A 16,456-nucleotide genomic window follows, 5' to 3' on the forward strand; every position below is an offset into this window, starting at 1 on the left:
CCACCCATCTGGCTGGGCTTCCCCAACCACTCTGGGCAGCTTTCAACAAAATATTAAAATACAGTAATGCATCAAGCATTAAAAGCTTCCCTAAACAGGGTTGCTTTCAGAGGTCTTCTAAAAGTCTGGTAGTTGTTGTTCTCTTTGACATCTGGTGGGAGGGCGTTCCACAGGGCGGGTGCCACTACCGAGAAGGCCCTCTACCTGGTTCCCTGTAATTTGGCTTCTTGCAGTGAGGGAACTACCAGAAGGCTCTCGGCACTGGACCTCAGCGTCTGGGCAGAACAATGGGGGTGGGGACGCTCCTTCAGGTATACAGGACTGAGGCCATAACTGAAGGAGTCCATTTGGGGAAGTAGCAGGATTACCCTTTTTTCAGGAAATGATTTACCAATGCCCCTTTTAAATTAGAAGGTAGCTGTTGCCATGTGGAGTGCTCCTGTTCAGGATTCCAACCAGTTAGCCATAACCCCTTATCAGATTATCCATCCCATTCCCCCTGCTCCTTGTTTTCTGCCACACATATACACACATCAGCATTCTGTATCTACATAGCATGTTCCGTTCTCGTTGGATTAGTTTTGGCAGGGGCGTAGCGTGGGGAGGGCCCAGGGGGCCATAGCCTCGGGCACCCTGCCTGCCACTGGGAGTCTCTGGGCCCAGAGCCTGGTCTAAGCTTGCCCCTGGACCCTTCGCTGAATGGCTAGTGTCAGGAGGATGCGCCCGCCAAGGGCTGTGTCAGTCGGTTGGGCTCCCCCCTGTGTGGGGAGGCAGGCAGGAGCCACAGTGCAACACTGCTGGATGAAACCTCTGTGCCCTGTACTTGCCTGATTGTGGTGGTGGTAGCGGTGGCGGCGGCAGCAAGGGTGTCAGGAGTTCCCCCCCCCCTGTGTGGGCAGGCAAGCAGGAGCCTACACTCGAGTAGGACCCTGGTAGAGACACATGCCTGACTGGCATGTTCTCCCCCTCCTGGTCTTTCGTTCAGGAGCTTCAAAAGCTTTCTTCTGCTTGAACATCACAGCGACCAATGCCAACAGACACCGGCACACTTAGGGATCCGCAGAGCTTGCACACCTTGCATGACAGACCTCAGCATTTTGGCTAATCTACTTTATTTACATATAAACACACACGGAGCACTGCAACATGGCTCCCTCTCTCTCTAGCATCAGACAGCAAAGAGTAAGAACAAAGGACAACAGTCCCACTTCACGGAACACAGTAACACAAACATCCTGTCTTCGTCACTTCCCACTCTGTAGAGTCAAAACATATACCGCCATGTGAAAGACAACAATCCTATGACTGCAATCATAGATCAGGAATTCTAACAGAGGGTTAGGTTGGCATGCTAGGTTTTGTTTACCCTTGAGCCCAGCCCCTGGTCCCAGCTGCTGCAGGTACATACACATGTGCAAGTACCTCGGGCACCAGCAAAGGATGCAACACCACTGGGTTTGGGGTCTCCTCCTTCTTTACACGACTATGCAGCGTGTAAAAGGGTTGCTTTTACACGCTGCATAGTCAAAGCCTTATCACTTGTAAGCATTCCTCCAATTTTTAAATTTTTCACAAAGTGTACTTTGACTTGCAGAAGTTTAATTAATGGAGACTTCAATGGTACCAGCCCTTCCAATCCCTGGTGTTGCTGTTTTTAGTATGTTAGCAATGGGAAGAATATATGGCTGTGATCCTCTGCATGCTTTCTTGACAATAAGTCCTATTTAACTCAGTGGGACTTCTAAGCAGACTGGAACCATTAATTTGTGGGATTTAATAATAATAATAATTTATTATTTATACCCCGCCCATCTGGCTGGGTTTCCCCAGCCACTCTGGGCGGCTTCCAACTGAATATTAAAAACAGTACAGCATTAGACATTAAAAACTTCCCTAAAGAGGGCTGCCTTCAGTTGTCTTTTAAAAGTAAAATAGTTATTTATTGCTTTGACATCTGGTGGGAGGGCGTTCCATAGGGCAGGCGCCACTACCGAGAAGGCCCTCTGCCTGGTTCCCTGTAACCTTACTTCTCGCAGTGAGGGAACCACCAGAAGGCCCTCGGCGCTGGATCTCAGCGTCCGGGCTGAATGATGGGGGTGGAGATGCTCCTTCAGGTATACAGGACCGAGACCGTTTAGGGCTTTAAAGGTCAGCACCAACACTTTGAACTGTGCTCGGAAACATACTCGGAGCCAATGCAGATCTCTCAGAACCCGTGTTATGTGGTCCCGGCGGCCACTCCCAGTCACCAGTCTAGCTGCCACATTCTGGATTAATTGCAGTTTCCGGGTCACCTTCAAAAGTAGCCCCACATAGAGCGTGTTGCAGTAGTCCAAGCGGGAGATAACTAGAGCATGAACCACTCTGGCAAGACAGTCCTTGGGCAGGTAGGGTCTTAGCCTGCGTACCAGATGGAGCTGCTAGACAGCTGCCCTGGACACAGAATTGACCTGCACCTTCATGGACAGCTATGAGTCCAAAATGACTCCCAGGCTGCGCACCTGGTCCTTCAGGGGCACAATTACCCCATTCAGGACCATGGAATCCCCCACACCCGCCCGCCCCCTGTCCCCCCAAAACAGTACTTCTGTCTTGTCAGGATTCAACCTCAATCTTCCATAAGATGTGGTGATTGCCACTAGCTTAAGTGGGTTCTAAAGGGAGATTTGACTTTCACAAGGCAGGGTAAGCAACTTTATGTCCTCCAGATGTAGCTGGACTTACCTCAAAGCATCTCGGTGGGAAGCAGGATGCTGCTACTAGCTGGGCCTTTGGGTCTGATCCAGCATGGGTCTTCTTTGCCTAAGGTTGCACTGTAAACCTCTTCTCTCCCGCCAAAGGATTTGGAGTCACCAGGCCTTGAGGACTTGAGCAGACATTAGTTTAACTGCAGCCGAGATGAAGAGGCTTCTTGAAATCCAGAGACGTTCGGTGCATGAATTTACATGAGGATTTATTATCTCCAGCACTTTTTCCTGAAATAGGAATTTGTATAATAATAATGAATTACGGGCAACAGCCTCTCCCTCTAAAATTGCTACATCATATTTGCACAAAAAGCTCTCACTTAGTTTGCAGGGGATCCTTTCTTCAAGCAGTAAGAGGAAAGGGTGAGGGGGGAGAGGAATGCATGTAAATCATTGCAGCCTGAAAGCCACAAAAGAATTAATTGTTTGCAAAGGAGATAACATAAGCAGCATGCTTGTTGGTTTGGACAAATGCTGGGATTCCCTTCTCTCTTGATTGACTCAGGTAAGTGGAGGCGAGGGATTAGTAGATGGCATTCAGATGATGATCTAGTCTGTGTATCTTTTAGGCCAGACACTAAGACAATAGCACTTTCAGTATCCAAATTTAAACAGCCTGTCCTTCATCCCCACTGCCCGATGTTCTTGGACTCAAACTCCCATCAGGCCCAGCCAGCACCAGCAATGGTCAGGGGATGATGGGAACTGTACTCCAGCAAGTTCTGGAGGGCCTCAGATTCCCCGTTCTTGTCTAACCCCTTACCTCTGTGGCCTTCATGTTCTGCCTCCACCTTCCTCAATAGCAGGCGAGGAAAGAGGCAGAACATGTGGAAAGAGTTGCATCTTTCTTTCTTCCAGCTTCAACTGGAGATGAAAAGATCCCTGGGTGAGAGGAGCCAAACCTAAAACAAGTTAACGATTGCAAAGGTTTGGGAGTGTGTCCAGTAACTCTTTGCTGATTGGTTAGCAAGGCAACCTGCATAAAATAAAAGACTTAGGGCACACAGATTCTCTCATTCTCCCTATTAGAGTGGCCACTTGCACATTGCCCACCCAATCTCCAAAAAAGAGGGAAAGCGTCCCCCAAAAAGAGAAGAGACAGGTATGCATAAAATTTGTATCAGCTAATGTATATATATGGGACACGGGTGGCGCTGTGGGTTAAACCACAGAGCCTAGGACTTGCCAATCGGAAGGTTGGTGGTTTGAATCCTCGCGACGGGGTGAGCTCCCATTGCTCGGTCCCTGCTCCTGCCAACCTTGTTGTTGTTGTTTAGTCATTTAGTCATGCCGACTCTTCGTGACCCCATGAACCAGAGCACGCCAGGCACTCCTGTCTTCCACTGCCTCCCGCAGTTTGGTCAAACTCACCTTAATAGCTTCGAGAACACTGTCCGACCATCTCGTCCTCTGTCGTCCCCTTCTCCTTGTGCCCTCAATCGTTCCCAACATCAGGGTCTTTTCCAAGGAGTCTTCTCTTCTCATGAGGTGGCCAAAGTATTGGAGCCTAAGCTTCAGGATCTGTCCTTCCAGTGAGCACTCGGGGCTGATTTCCTTAAGAATGGATAGGTTTGATCTTCTTGCAGTCCATGGGACTCTCAAGAGTCTCCTCCAGCACCATAATTCAAAAGCATCAATTCTTCGGCGATCAGCCTTCTTTATGGTCCAGCTCTCACTTCCATACATCACTACTGGGATGCCAACCTAGCAGTTCGAAAGCACATCAAAGTGCAAGTAGATAAATAGGTACCACTCTGGCGGGAAGGTAAACAGCATTTCTGTGCGCTGCTCTGGTTCGCCAGAAGCGGCTTAGTCATGCTGGCCACATGACCTCCGGAAGCTGTATGCCGGCTCCCTCGGCCAATAAAGCGAGATGAGTGCTGTGGGAATGTTCTGGGGTGCAGGAGAGGATATATTGACTAATTATATCCTTAGCCAACTTGTGCTAACAAGTTCCCAAAATATCAGCAGAGTTTATAGACATTCCCCTTTAAGTTCGCAACGGTAACGTGTGCACAGGTTCGCTAGAACCTCTATAATAATTACTCTGGTAATTTCCCCTTTGTTCCCTCTTAAAATACAAGACACAACACAGTCTTTATAAAAGTATAAAAGAGTTTACTCACGATCTGTTCACAATATGATCCCAGATGGCAGACAGGCTTAAAAAGGTTACATACACTTTAGAATCTATCTTATAGGAAGATAGCCCTCTCCTCTCTTGGCTGAGAGCCAAGAGGGCATCCTGCTTCTTCGAAAGGTGATGGCAGAGAGAGAGAGATGGCTGCCTGCCCTGTGCTTTTTGTCATTACCTGCACAGGTGAGGCCACACCCACCTCTGGTCACATGTGGAGGAAGTCCGTCCCCAGGAAGTTTACCTGCTTGCTGGACAGACATCCCTCCCCATATACACTCTAGGAATGTTGTCATTGACTGCTCCTGTGTTTAAATCCCACAAGCGCCGCAACCCCAGAGTCGGGCACGACTGGATCTAATGGTCAGGGGTCCCTTTACCTTTGGTGTGTGTGTGTGTGTGTGTGTGTGTTTATGCACATTTTAAGCAGAAATACAATGGAATCTTCAGATGAATGGTGGTATGCAAATTTGATAAATAAATAAAATAAAATAAATAAGACTAGGAACATGCTTTTGTTTTATTTTTATTTTTTTTAAGAAAGGAAGCTGAATTTGGCAACCAGTGGTGCATTTTTGTTCTCCCCCCCGCACCCAGTGTATTAACGAAAGTAAGCCATATATACAACTCTCAAGTATAGCTAGGATAGTCAAAAACAAAGGAGGGTCAAGTTGTTCCAATAGCTTAGGCAAGGCACAGGAGACATTTAAAAATCCTTGCTATTTTCAATTTACTAGGAGATCAAGATAACATTTCCCTTAACATCCCTAATAGCACACAATAGTGTTGCTTATTCAGGAAGCATTCAGTCTTGAAAATGTGCATCCCTCCCCCCCCCAAAAAAAAAACCCCATAATCACCACATTTTCCTATTTTTCTTCCACCCAAATTGCATCTATACGGATAGGTTGAGATTAATACAAAGTGTCACAGAATTACAGAACTCAACAAGGAACGTCTTCTAAGAGAATCTTCTCCTTGACGGAGAACGTAGTCAATAATAAATCAAAATGCTGGAGGGATACAAGAAGCAGCTGCATTTTCATCCGGGGAAAATCAGAGCTTTTTATTTAAATGGAATCGCTGATTTAAAGGCAGAATGTAAAACCTTAAATGACAGTTAAGGCATGCTATCCTCAGGGGAAATTTAGATGTACCGAGGTACATTATCAGTTTTAATACTGAGCTTTTCCCCCCGACTTAAAGCTGTTCAATTTAAGGGTTCTTTGAAGGCTGGAATTAAGCATTACGCTCGGTTACTTACATTATACAGGGATCCTGCTGGCATGTTCCTGGTCAGAACACAATATTCAGCAAGAAGAGCCAAATTCTGCTAATTCGGAGGTGGGGAGCCTGAGCCTCCCTGACTGCCGGATGCTATTGGACTCCAAGTCCCAGCAGCCTCAGTCATCACGGCCAGTAGGAGTGATGATGGGAGTTGTAGTCTAGCAACATCTCGAGGGCCACAGTTTCCCCACCCTTCTCTTGATTCATTGCTAACATATGCAAGCTGCTGTTATTTCATTACTTGTTCTATCGAATCGGGTGGATTTGGTTGTTTAATTAAATTTGGGCTCAAACTTCATGCAATATCAGTTTGTCTCTAGTGTGTGAGCATAATATGTCTGTGTGTGTGTGTGTGTGTGTGAGAGAGAGAGAGAGAGAGAGAGAGAGAGAGAGAGAGAGAGAGAGAATTACAGTAGATTAGAATAAATGATAAAGAAGAAAGGAGAGGGAAGAAAGAAGAAAAGCAAGAGAATACATAGTATAACAACAACAATGAAATATCATTAAAATGTAATCAGAATTACAGAAATATATAATGTATACATACATAGAAAGTCCTGTTGTATTCTTCATGTATCCTTTGTGAGTCATTATGGTTTTGATAAATACTTTCCAAATATCAGTAAATTTGTCCATAGAAAATCTTTGTCTGAAAGTGATCCACTCATAGGCTGTGAGAGCTGTCGTGTGGTCTGTCCATTGGTCAAAGGTAGCCGTTTTTTGTTTTTCCAATATATCAGTATTAATCTTTTTTGCAGATGTGAGGGCCCAGAGATGTGTCATGCTAAGGAAAGAGCTGAGAAGAGTGAGCGAAACCTTTCCAAATCTCAGTCCAATATATTGTGATTCCTGAAGCAGGGATCCTTTGAAGGGATCCTCATGTGGAGGCCTCACCCACTAATTCCCTCTGCTCCTCAGGAGCAGAATCAGTACCCAACACCCATAGATAGCTGCAACAAGAACAGTCGTGCAACCTCTGTTTGGCATTCTTCCCTGTTGTTGCAAGCAGTCAGTCAATTAGTGAGCAATAATTCATGAATGAAAGTAGCTTCTGAGAAGCTGATCAGATTTCAATAGAGACGTTCAACCTGGCCATAAATAAATTTGGATAGCTGTAAAAGATTTATTGCCATTATAGTGGGGAGGTTACATCTAAAATGGCCATCCTGCCTTCCTTCTACTGAATAAATCATTCTAATCCCCTCCATCCTCATTTGTTTGGTTCATAAGCTATCTTCAGAACCCAAACCAAAATGGTAAACCAAGCAATAAAAATAGAGAATGACAGGCAAACCGTTTCTTGTTTGTGTGTAACATTTTTGCCTGAGGATCTCCTCCATAGACCTAGACAGATTGGGACAATTCCCAGAGAAGCCTGTTGTGAAAAGCTTCCAGGTGACAGCGGCAGCTAGTAGTTATGACAGTTGCTACTCCCACCTGCTGAGAACCACCTTTCATCTCATGTTCAGCACAACAGCACAACTGCCACCCACCTTCCCTTCAATGGGCCTGGTTTGCTCTTGGATTCTGAGAAGCCAGGAGGAAGAAGGGAGTTAGGGAAAATGTGGGGAATCACACAGCATTATCGTGCTACGTAAAAGCAGGAGGAAAGCACCTGAAATTCCGTCCTTCCAATAGACAAATTCCCACAGGAGTCTATGGAAGGAAGCCCCATGGTGACTGCAGCAGCTAGTACAGGGTTCCCCCAGCCCTTATGGTCCAAGAGCCACATCTGGAATTCTAAGAAACTTTTGGAGGCACTGCAAAATACCCGTTCCGTAGGGCAAGAAACCGTGCAATGCACAGAACTTTACCACCACCACACAAAACCAGGTAAAAACCACATCCAAACAAATAAAAGGCAGACCGAAAAACAGGCAACAAAACCCCAAAACAGGACCATCGTCCTCAACAAACAAGCAAAAAAGCAAAAATAAATAAATTGTAAACATTGGTTGGGTGCCAAGACAGGTGTCTTCAAAACTCCAATGGGCCCACAGGTGCCGCACTGAGGACCCCAGAACTAGCAGTTCTGACAGCTAGCTGCAGTCAACTGCAGAGAAGCTCCTGCAGGGCATGGATGTTCTCATCTTTCTCCCATCTTGCTCCCACCACTTAAAAACTGAAAAGGGGTGGAGCAGACATTTTGCTGGGCTGCAGAGTCCTCTTGTCTTGCAACAGTCTTCTTCTGCTATGGTGGGGAAGAGAGAGAGATACCTAGGGATAGCCTGCTCTGTGTGCTTCCTGGTTTCCTTCAGAGCCTTTCTGCATCCCGTCTAAAAGTTGCTTATTCTATCAGCAACAGTATGACTCTTGCATCCTCTTTTGTGCCTTTGAACATTTCCTCCCCCTTTTTCGCCGCTTCAGCCTTTGCTCAAGAATGACATTCTGGGCTTAATCCTCCCATAGGTCAGACTGCAAGTCTGGAATCGATTCAAGCTCATTGTTTACCTTCCATTTATCCCTCTCATCTTTGCCAGGTTGTGATGAATTAAGGTGGCAGAAAAGCCGGGAAGTCTGGAAAACTTAAGGTGTTAGTTTCCCCCACCCCCACCCCATCTTCAAGTTCAGCCTTCATTTCTCAGCATGTTTTTAAGGGGAATGTAGAAGCAATGGCAGAAGCAAACTCAATGCTTGTTTCCATAGAGAGTACATTGTCCTATTTTTGGTTCCAGGCAGAGTTATATATATATATAACACGTTGAGTCCCACCAGATATAAGACCCTTAAGGTAGAACAGACTTGCAAAAACCTGTCACATCCGGTTTGCACTGAGCGAAAACACAGTGGACAAGCGTTTTCCAAATAAGGTTTTATTTAGCTGTCTTAACAGAAGAGGGTGGAAATATGCATATGTTGTGTAATGTTTAAATAAATAAATAACAGGTTTGCCTCTTTTCCTGTGTAATTAGATAGCACAGATTTAAGGGTGCCTAACTGTGCATAGTAGCAGAGCTATTCTTTTCTGTACTGTAAAAATATATGAAGGCAGACCTCCTTCCCTACAGACCCTCTTGGGTGTTAAGATCAGCAGAGGCGGGGCCACGTCCCTTAGAAATTAAGGGGATGGCAGGAGAGGGCCTTCTCTGTGGCAGCCCCTAAGTTGTGGAATCTCCTCCCTACAGAGATTCACCATACAACATTTGGTGAATGAATGTTGAAGATTATTTTGCCTGTTACAGAATGAATCTTCCATGCCTGTTTTCGGTGGGAGAGAGAGTATTGTGTGGACACCAGGAAAGGCCCCTTCAGATGCACCACACTGAAACTCTGGCATTAGAGATTCTTAACGATGGCTGGGATCAAGATTGGGGCATCTGTCAAGGGCTGGCACCCCGCATTGGGACCCACTGACAAGAGCCCCCTGGAGGAACAGACTCCCTGACAGTGGGGAGCCCGTAGAAGGGAGAGTCCTGCCCAGATGCTCTCCAAAACCTGCAGCCAATATTGTCACACACACAGAGAGAGAGAGAGAGAGAGAGAGAGAGAGAGAGAGAGAGAGAGAGAGAACCTCCAAAACATTACAGTTGCCAAGGCTGGCTGTTAGATCTCTTTGAACCTATTACACAGACACATACTTTGCTAAAGGAGGCAGGAGGGTGTAATCACAGTTGAAGTTTCAGTCCTCTCTTTTGAACAGAAAGCTTACGCAAGTTAAAAGAAAGAGAGGAAACCACATTCACCAGACTGGGATTATTATTATTATTTTATTTTCAAAATGCATTGATCTTGTATTCTTAAAGATTTTGTTTCCTTTGGGCTCATTACTGTGGGATGTAAAAACGTATTGCAGTCAGATACAACATTCCTACAATGCACATGCTGAGGAATGCTTCGTCTCACTCAGGAGAAAACTTGCTAGTTCCTCCAGAGCTGGGACAGACTTCCTTTGCATGTGGCTTAATGTGGGTGTGGCCTATTCTTGGACAGGGGAGCGCACGGCCTCCATGTTCTGCTCTTCTTTTTGTTCTCCATTTTTGTGTTCCTAAGAGTTAGGCGAAGTGACTACTGAGTCGCAGTCACTTAAGACTATTTCCCTTATGGGATAGTTCACATAGTTATACAGTGGTACCTCTGGATGCAAATGGGATCCATTCCAGAGCCCCATTCACATCCTGAGTAGAACGTAAGACGCGACTGTGCGTCTGCACATGCGCAGGTTGCATTTTGCTGCTTCCACACATGCGCGTGATGTCATTTTGTGCGTCAGCACATGCACGAGCAGGGAAACCCTGAAGTAACGCACTCCGTTACTTCTGGGTCGCCGCGGAGCGTAACTTGAAAACACTAAGCCTGAAGCACATTTAACCTGAGGTATGAGTGTATGTTGTTCTGTAAATTAAGTCTGCCTTCAGGGATCTTATTGTGAACTGGATGATTGTAAACAAACTAGTTTTATGTTAACTTTAATCAGATGGCCGTGTCTATTCTTTTAGGTGGGATGTAAAAAGGGATCTTACCAAGAATCCAAAATAGTGAGGCTCAGACGAGTCTGCAACTAGCTAACCGCTGTGTAATTTAAAAGGGGGATTGTTTAGCGACTCTGCTAAGTCATAGAACTTGCTGGTGCAAGTTAGAAGAAGAAGAGTTTGGATTTGATATCCCGCTTTATCACTACCCTAAGGAGTCTCAAAGCGGCTAACAATCTCCTTTCCCTTCCTCCCCCACAACAAACACTCTGTGAGGTGAGTGAGGCTGAGAGACTTCAGAAAAGTGTGACTGGCCCAAGGTCACCCAGCAGCTGCATGTGGAGGAGCAGGGAATCGAACCCGGTTCACCAAATTACGAGTCCACTGCTCTTAACCACTACACCACACTGGCTAGGAAAGGATATCATAAAATAATATACCCTCTCCTGCCTCCCTAAACATCCCCGCAATTACTTCCATCTAACAAGCTCTTCTTGATATATTACTGTTCGCGTCAAATGTGATCAAACACACACAAATGCTTCGGGTAAACATGCACACATACACACATGTTTTCCCTTGTCCTTTGATTTCTAAATCTACAGTCTATCGTTTCAGAGAGCGAGCACCTGAATGCAGTGACAGCTGGGCACACACACACACACACACACACACACACACAGGTGGGGAGCAGGAGCAGGGAGAAAGAGGATAAACAGAGTCTGTCTCTTATTCAAATGGTTTTGCTTCCTGCTAGCAAATGTGGTTGGCCTCTCTGAGATGCCTGCCTTGTACACTTGCATGCATATGCCTGCCCCACCACCTTCCCCATTTGATGGCATTTGGAACAGCTGGTGATTTCCACCGGTTAACTCCCCAGTGGCCGGCAGCCTCAATTTGTGACTAGCCTCGTCTTCAAACATCTCGGGGCAACCAAAATGCGACAGGATGACAGATAGCCCTCCCGATGGATACTGACAAACAAATTAGTGGCAAGATGCTTTGCAGAGCGTACCAGATGTGCTGGGTTCTATCATATGGAGCAAGCGCTGAAAAGCTGTCTGTGCCCCATCTGTGCTTTTCAAGCAGCCACGGTTTATGGAATAGGAAGCACTGTAAACATTTGGTCTGTGTTTTTAAACAGTCTTGGGTCTTGGCCTTATCATGCGCTGAAAGCTTTTCCTACTTAAAATTCATTTTAATGAGAGAGAGAAAGTGTGTCTGGAAAATCTAGTGCCAAATTAAAGAATTATCTGAAAGTTGCAACAAGTTTTAAATGCTCTGGGTTTTCAGGGAAGGGCTGTAGAGATCAGGACTGCGTTCAGTGCTGTTCTGCCCCTTGACGGGACCTGAGTGTTTGCTTCTTATTTCCTTAATGCGAAGTGTGTTGGTTGCTAGGCATGGAAATGGGTTTGAGACGATGTTGGTGATTTGTTCCTTAAACACAGCAGTGCTGTCCCCACATGACAAACAGGAACAGAAAGTGGTCCGATGAACAGACAGACAGCTGTAGAGGAGCTTAAAGGTGAAGAGACCCTTGACCGTTAGGTCCAGTCGTTGCCGACTCTGGGGTTGTGGCGCTCATCTCACTTTATTGGCCGAGGGAGCCGGCGTACAGCTTCCGGGTCATATGGCCAGCATGACTAAGCCGCTCTTCTGGAGAACGAGAGCATTGTACGGAAACACTGTTTACCTTCCGCCGGAGCGGTACCTATTTATCTACTTACACTTTGACGTGCTTTTGAACTGCTAGGTGGGCAGGAGCAGGGACCAAGCAATGGGAGCTCACCCCATCGCAGGGATTCAAACCGCTGACCTTCTGAATGGCAAGTCCTAGGCTGTGTTGTTTAACCCACAGTGCCACCCGCGTTCCTGTATAGGAGCTTAGGGCATTATAATAAAATATTATGCATTTCTTTTAACATTTAAATTATCTTTCTACCATATGAGCTCTTCTGATCACACTGCAAATATAAACATGAAATATAAATGTTTCATGCAGGTCCTAGCATGAAACAATTTGAAATTCAGAATTATGAACAGTTAGAGCAGGGGTTGGCAAGGTTTACCTCACCTGGGCCAGTTCACTCCAGAGGAGATCCCTCTGTGGCCTGGATTGCGCGTGGCCACAATTTCTGGTGTCAGTGTCTGTGCAGACATGGTTTCCGGCACCATGGAAGTGGGTCCCCGTCCGCTTTGCACCAGTTTAGCGCAGCGTGCTGGGCTTGACAAGTGGGCAGCTCAGTTCGGGGCAGCTCATGGGCTGGTTAAATGACCCCCATGGGCTGCTTGTAGCCCATGGGCCTTAGGTTGCCGACCCCTGAGTTAGAGCGAAGCATGGTCACAGGAATAGGGTGGGTCCTAAATACACACAACTCAGGTGTCAGAGATGTAAAGAGGTACCGTATTTTTTGCACCATAACACTCACTTTTTTCCTCCTAGAAAGTAAGGGGAAATGTCTGTGCGTGTTATGGAGGGAATGCCCACGGGTGGCATGACCACGGATTTTCCTCTTCTAAAAACTACATGCGTGTTATGATCGGGTGCGTGTTATAGAGCGAAAAATACGGTACGTCTTTAGCATTCTCCAAAAGGTGTATAGTGAAGATACCAAACACATCTCTGTGGGGAGGGAATTCCACAACTTAGAGCGAGAGAGGCAGATCCATCCATCCATCCTGATCTACCTTCTGCCCTGCCCTTCTGTAGAAAAATAGTGAACTATTCATCCATCTCTCATTTATGGAAGTAAAGACCTAAAAACACATTGTTGGAACCCTGGAGCAGATCAAAGCACCATCAAGCCCAGTGCTTTGGCTCCAGCAATGCTGGCACCTGTGGGGAAACTGTAATGGACAAAAGCATCCCTTGTTATTTGTGTGAAGGTATTGTAAACCCAAAGTATATTGGCACATAATAGAAGAAAAAGACATAGCCCACAAGCTCCTTTTGTTTACATCGTACAGATAACGCCAGTGCAACCAGGCTGTAGAGTTTCGCAATTCTGGTGCATTAAATAGGTAAAGTCAGGAAGGAGGGGTCCCTGTGCCATTTTAATTTTTCCTTCTTTTCATGTTGATTTTTGTTTTAAGGGCGGGGGTTGCACAGCGACTTGTCACAAATCATTCTGGGTTTTATTCTTCAGTCTGTAAAGCTGTAGCTTGCAGGCCAGTTTCTGCATGGCTGTCTGCAAGAAAAGATCTGCCTAACCAGAGTTTTATAAACCTCTTATGTCGAAATACCCTCTGTTGTAAATAATAATTAGATAAATACACCAGAGCACTTGCTACCCAAATAACCTAGGAACTAATTAGCTGCTGCAGGGAGGGTTGCAAAAAAGCCCCTTTCCCGAATGTCTTTGCTGTTCTGACACCGTTTGGCCTCAGCGAATAGATGGGAAGAGCTGCTATTGGGGTCGGATGCATATTAGGAGTTTTGAAAACCACTTTGGCAGAGAAAACACAGGGAAAAGATGCAATGTGTGCTAAAGGATAAATGGGAGCCTTTTCCACTGGTAGGTAAGGGGCTTTTAAATTCTCATTTGATCGTTTACAAAAAAGCCTCCAACTTGATTGTTAAATGTTTTCTCTTGTGCTTAAATTTCATGCCGGAGATTATAAAAAATTGACTTTACTGTATTTATTTTACTTATCTGCTCCAGCCAGGCTGTGCTGAACTCATAGATTGGGTGAATTATTAATTTTTTTAAAAGCCATTTGTGTTGGGTTTTTACACAGGCAGTTTCTCTCCGTCTGTGGAGAGAAGCACCTCCAGTCCTGAAGTTGGAGATGAAATGCTTTGATTCATCTTTAATCTAAGATTTGTTTTTTTTAATGTGCATGTGTTCAGAGTCGTAAGACATAATGACAGTCTCCAGTGTAATGCTTAACTAACTGCTTGTTAGTGTTTAACATTTAGAAGCGTGTGATGAAAAAGGGGGAACAATATGGATTTCAATAGGTTACCCAAGCAGTAACGTTGAACAAAATAATTCATTCTGTCAGATAACAAGATCTATTTTGGAACATAATTAGAGCTAATAAAGGTTACTGTGCCTACAAACCAATATTAAACTCCCGAATTAATAGGTCCCCATGCATCTTGAGTATGGACTCAAACTTTTAATTAAAATCCCCTAGAAGCACAAAAAAGTATTTTAAACGGACACACAGTTAAATAAACAGAAATTTTGTGGCCACACTATCTTCAGTGTCCATCATCTGGTAATATCCAAGATTGACTGCTGCCATGCATTGCCCATGGGGTTGCCTTTGAAGACTGTGTTAGAAGCTTCAGTTGGTTCAAAATACACTGACAAGGCTGCTGACTAGGACAAATTGTGAGGATATATCTCTCAAGTATTGATGGGATTTCACTAGCTTCTATTCCATTTCAAAGCACAATCCAAAGTGCTGGTGCTTACCTTTAAAGACCTAAAGAGCTTAGGACTCTGATACCTAAAAGAACACTTGACAACGACACCTGACAAGGTGTTCTTTGGTTTTAAAATACTAAAACAAACAAGATGTCCAAAATGTAGAATAAGAGAGTTCCCTTAGGCTGAGTGATGGATTGTGTCAGGAGGTGACAAGAGTGTGGACCATAGACTGGGTTTCCTTCTTTCAACATTCATTCAACGTCTGAAGGGTCACAGGTTCCCCTTCCTTAGAATATTTCAAACATATAGATCATACAAACATATATATCAGTCTTGGTGCATTATACTGCCCTTCAGTGAATGTGTGTGAATGCAGTACCACTAAATAGGTCTTTTATTTTGGAAAGTATTGAGAGGGTCCTTAACTTGCATTCATTAAGCCTCGTTCGCAGTGTTCCGAATGGAGAGCTGTTAACTGGTGAGACCCAAAATTAATAATTGCAGATTAAATAATTGTTTGCACGGTGGGAAAATGACCGTAAACGTCTGCCACACTTGCGAAAATGAAACTTCACAGGTCTAGTCAGTAAACACCATTTATCGGAAGCATGCTGGAAATTCATGCGTGAAAATCTGTCTGCATGAAAATATGGGCAGAGGGGGAAGAGGGGGAAATCCAGATTCCTATGAAATATTTCATATTTCTCTAGGTTCCTAAGCATTATTATCATGGAGTAACTATCAGAAATATATACACTTTGCATTTGCTTATGCTCTAAGAAAGTAAAATAGTCATGACAGCTCCAAACAGTTTCACATAGATGTTAAATAGCATAGGAGACAGAGTTTCAGCACTTTGGACAGCTCCCTTGTGGGACCCCCATAGTCCAAAAGTCATTGAACTCATTCAGGCTTACTCCTGAATGGCGATGCAAAGGATTCTGCTGGCATGTGATTCTATTGCTCAAACACATTTGCCTGCATTTCTTTCTGCCCAATCCACTGTTAGTTATCCCATCTTCGTCCCAATTCAGTGGGAAGTGAGATCCATCAACAGAATGTAACAAGTAGTAAATTATTGTTGCTGTTAATAAAATCAGTTAGCGAAAAGTAATACATGATCAGAGGCAGAAGAAGAAGAATTTTTGGTGTGATTCATCTTCTTCCATGCAGGCAGTAGTGTGAATGTCAAGAGACCCCTGCAGAGCTCAGCTGAGCTGTTGAGCTCCCACTTCTGGCTACACACGCACCACACCAGCCATTATTCAGAAGGAGAGGCCATGTGTCTCTCAGGTTGTCATCCAGTCATTTCACACCTTATATACAGGCTACTCATGTGTCGGTGGACCACACCACAAGCACCACAGTGGAGGGACCAGCCTTTGTTGCTTACACTACTCTCTTAAGTGCTGCATACATCCAGGGCTCAGCCTAAATAAAATGGCTGCATCAAATATTCATGTATTTTTATTTCTGTGCCAAAAATGTGGGGAACAAAAC

General features: G+C 45.0%; 1 protein-coding gene across 6 annotated transcripts in view; it reads left to right on the forward strand.

Moving 5' to 3' along the window:
- The window catches only part of ADARB2 (adenosine deaminase RNA specific B2 (inactive)), a 367,260-nt gene that overhangs the window by 214,632 nt on the left and 136,172 nt on the right, over window positions 1-16,456 (forward strand). The gene's annotated exons all lie outside the window — the stretch shown is intronic.

This window comes from Podarcis vaucheri (assembly GCF_965113315.1).
Source record: "Podarcis vaucheri genome assembly, chromosome: 12".
Classification (NCBI taxonomy): Eukaryota; Metazoa; Chordata; class Lepidosauria; order Squamata; family Lacertidae; genus Podarcis; species Podarcis vaucheri.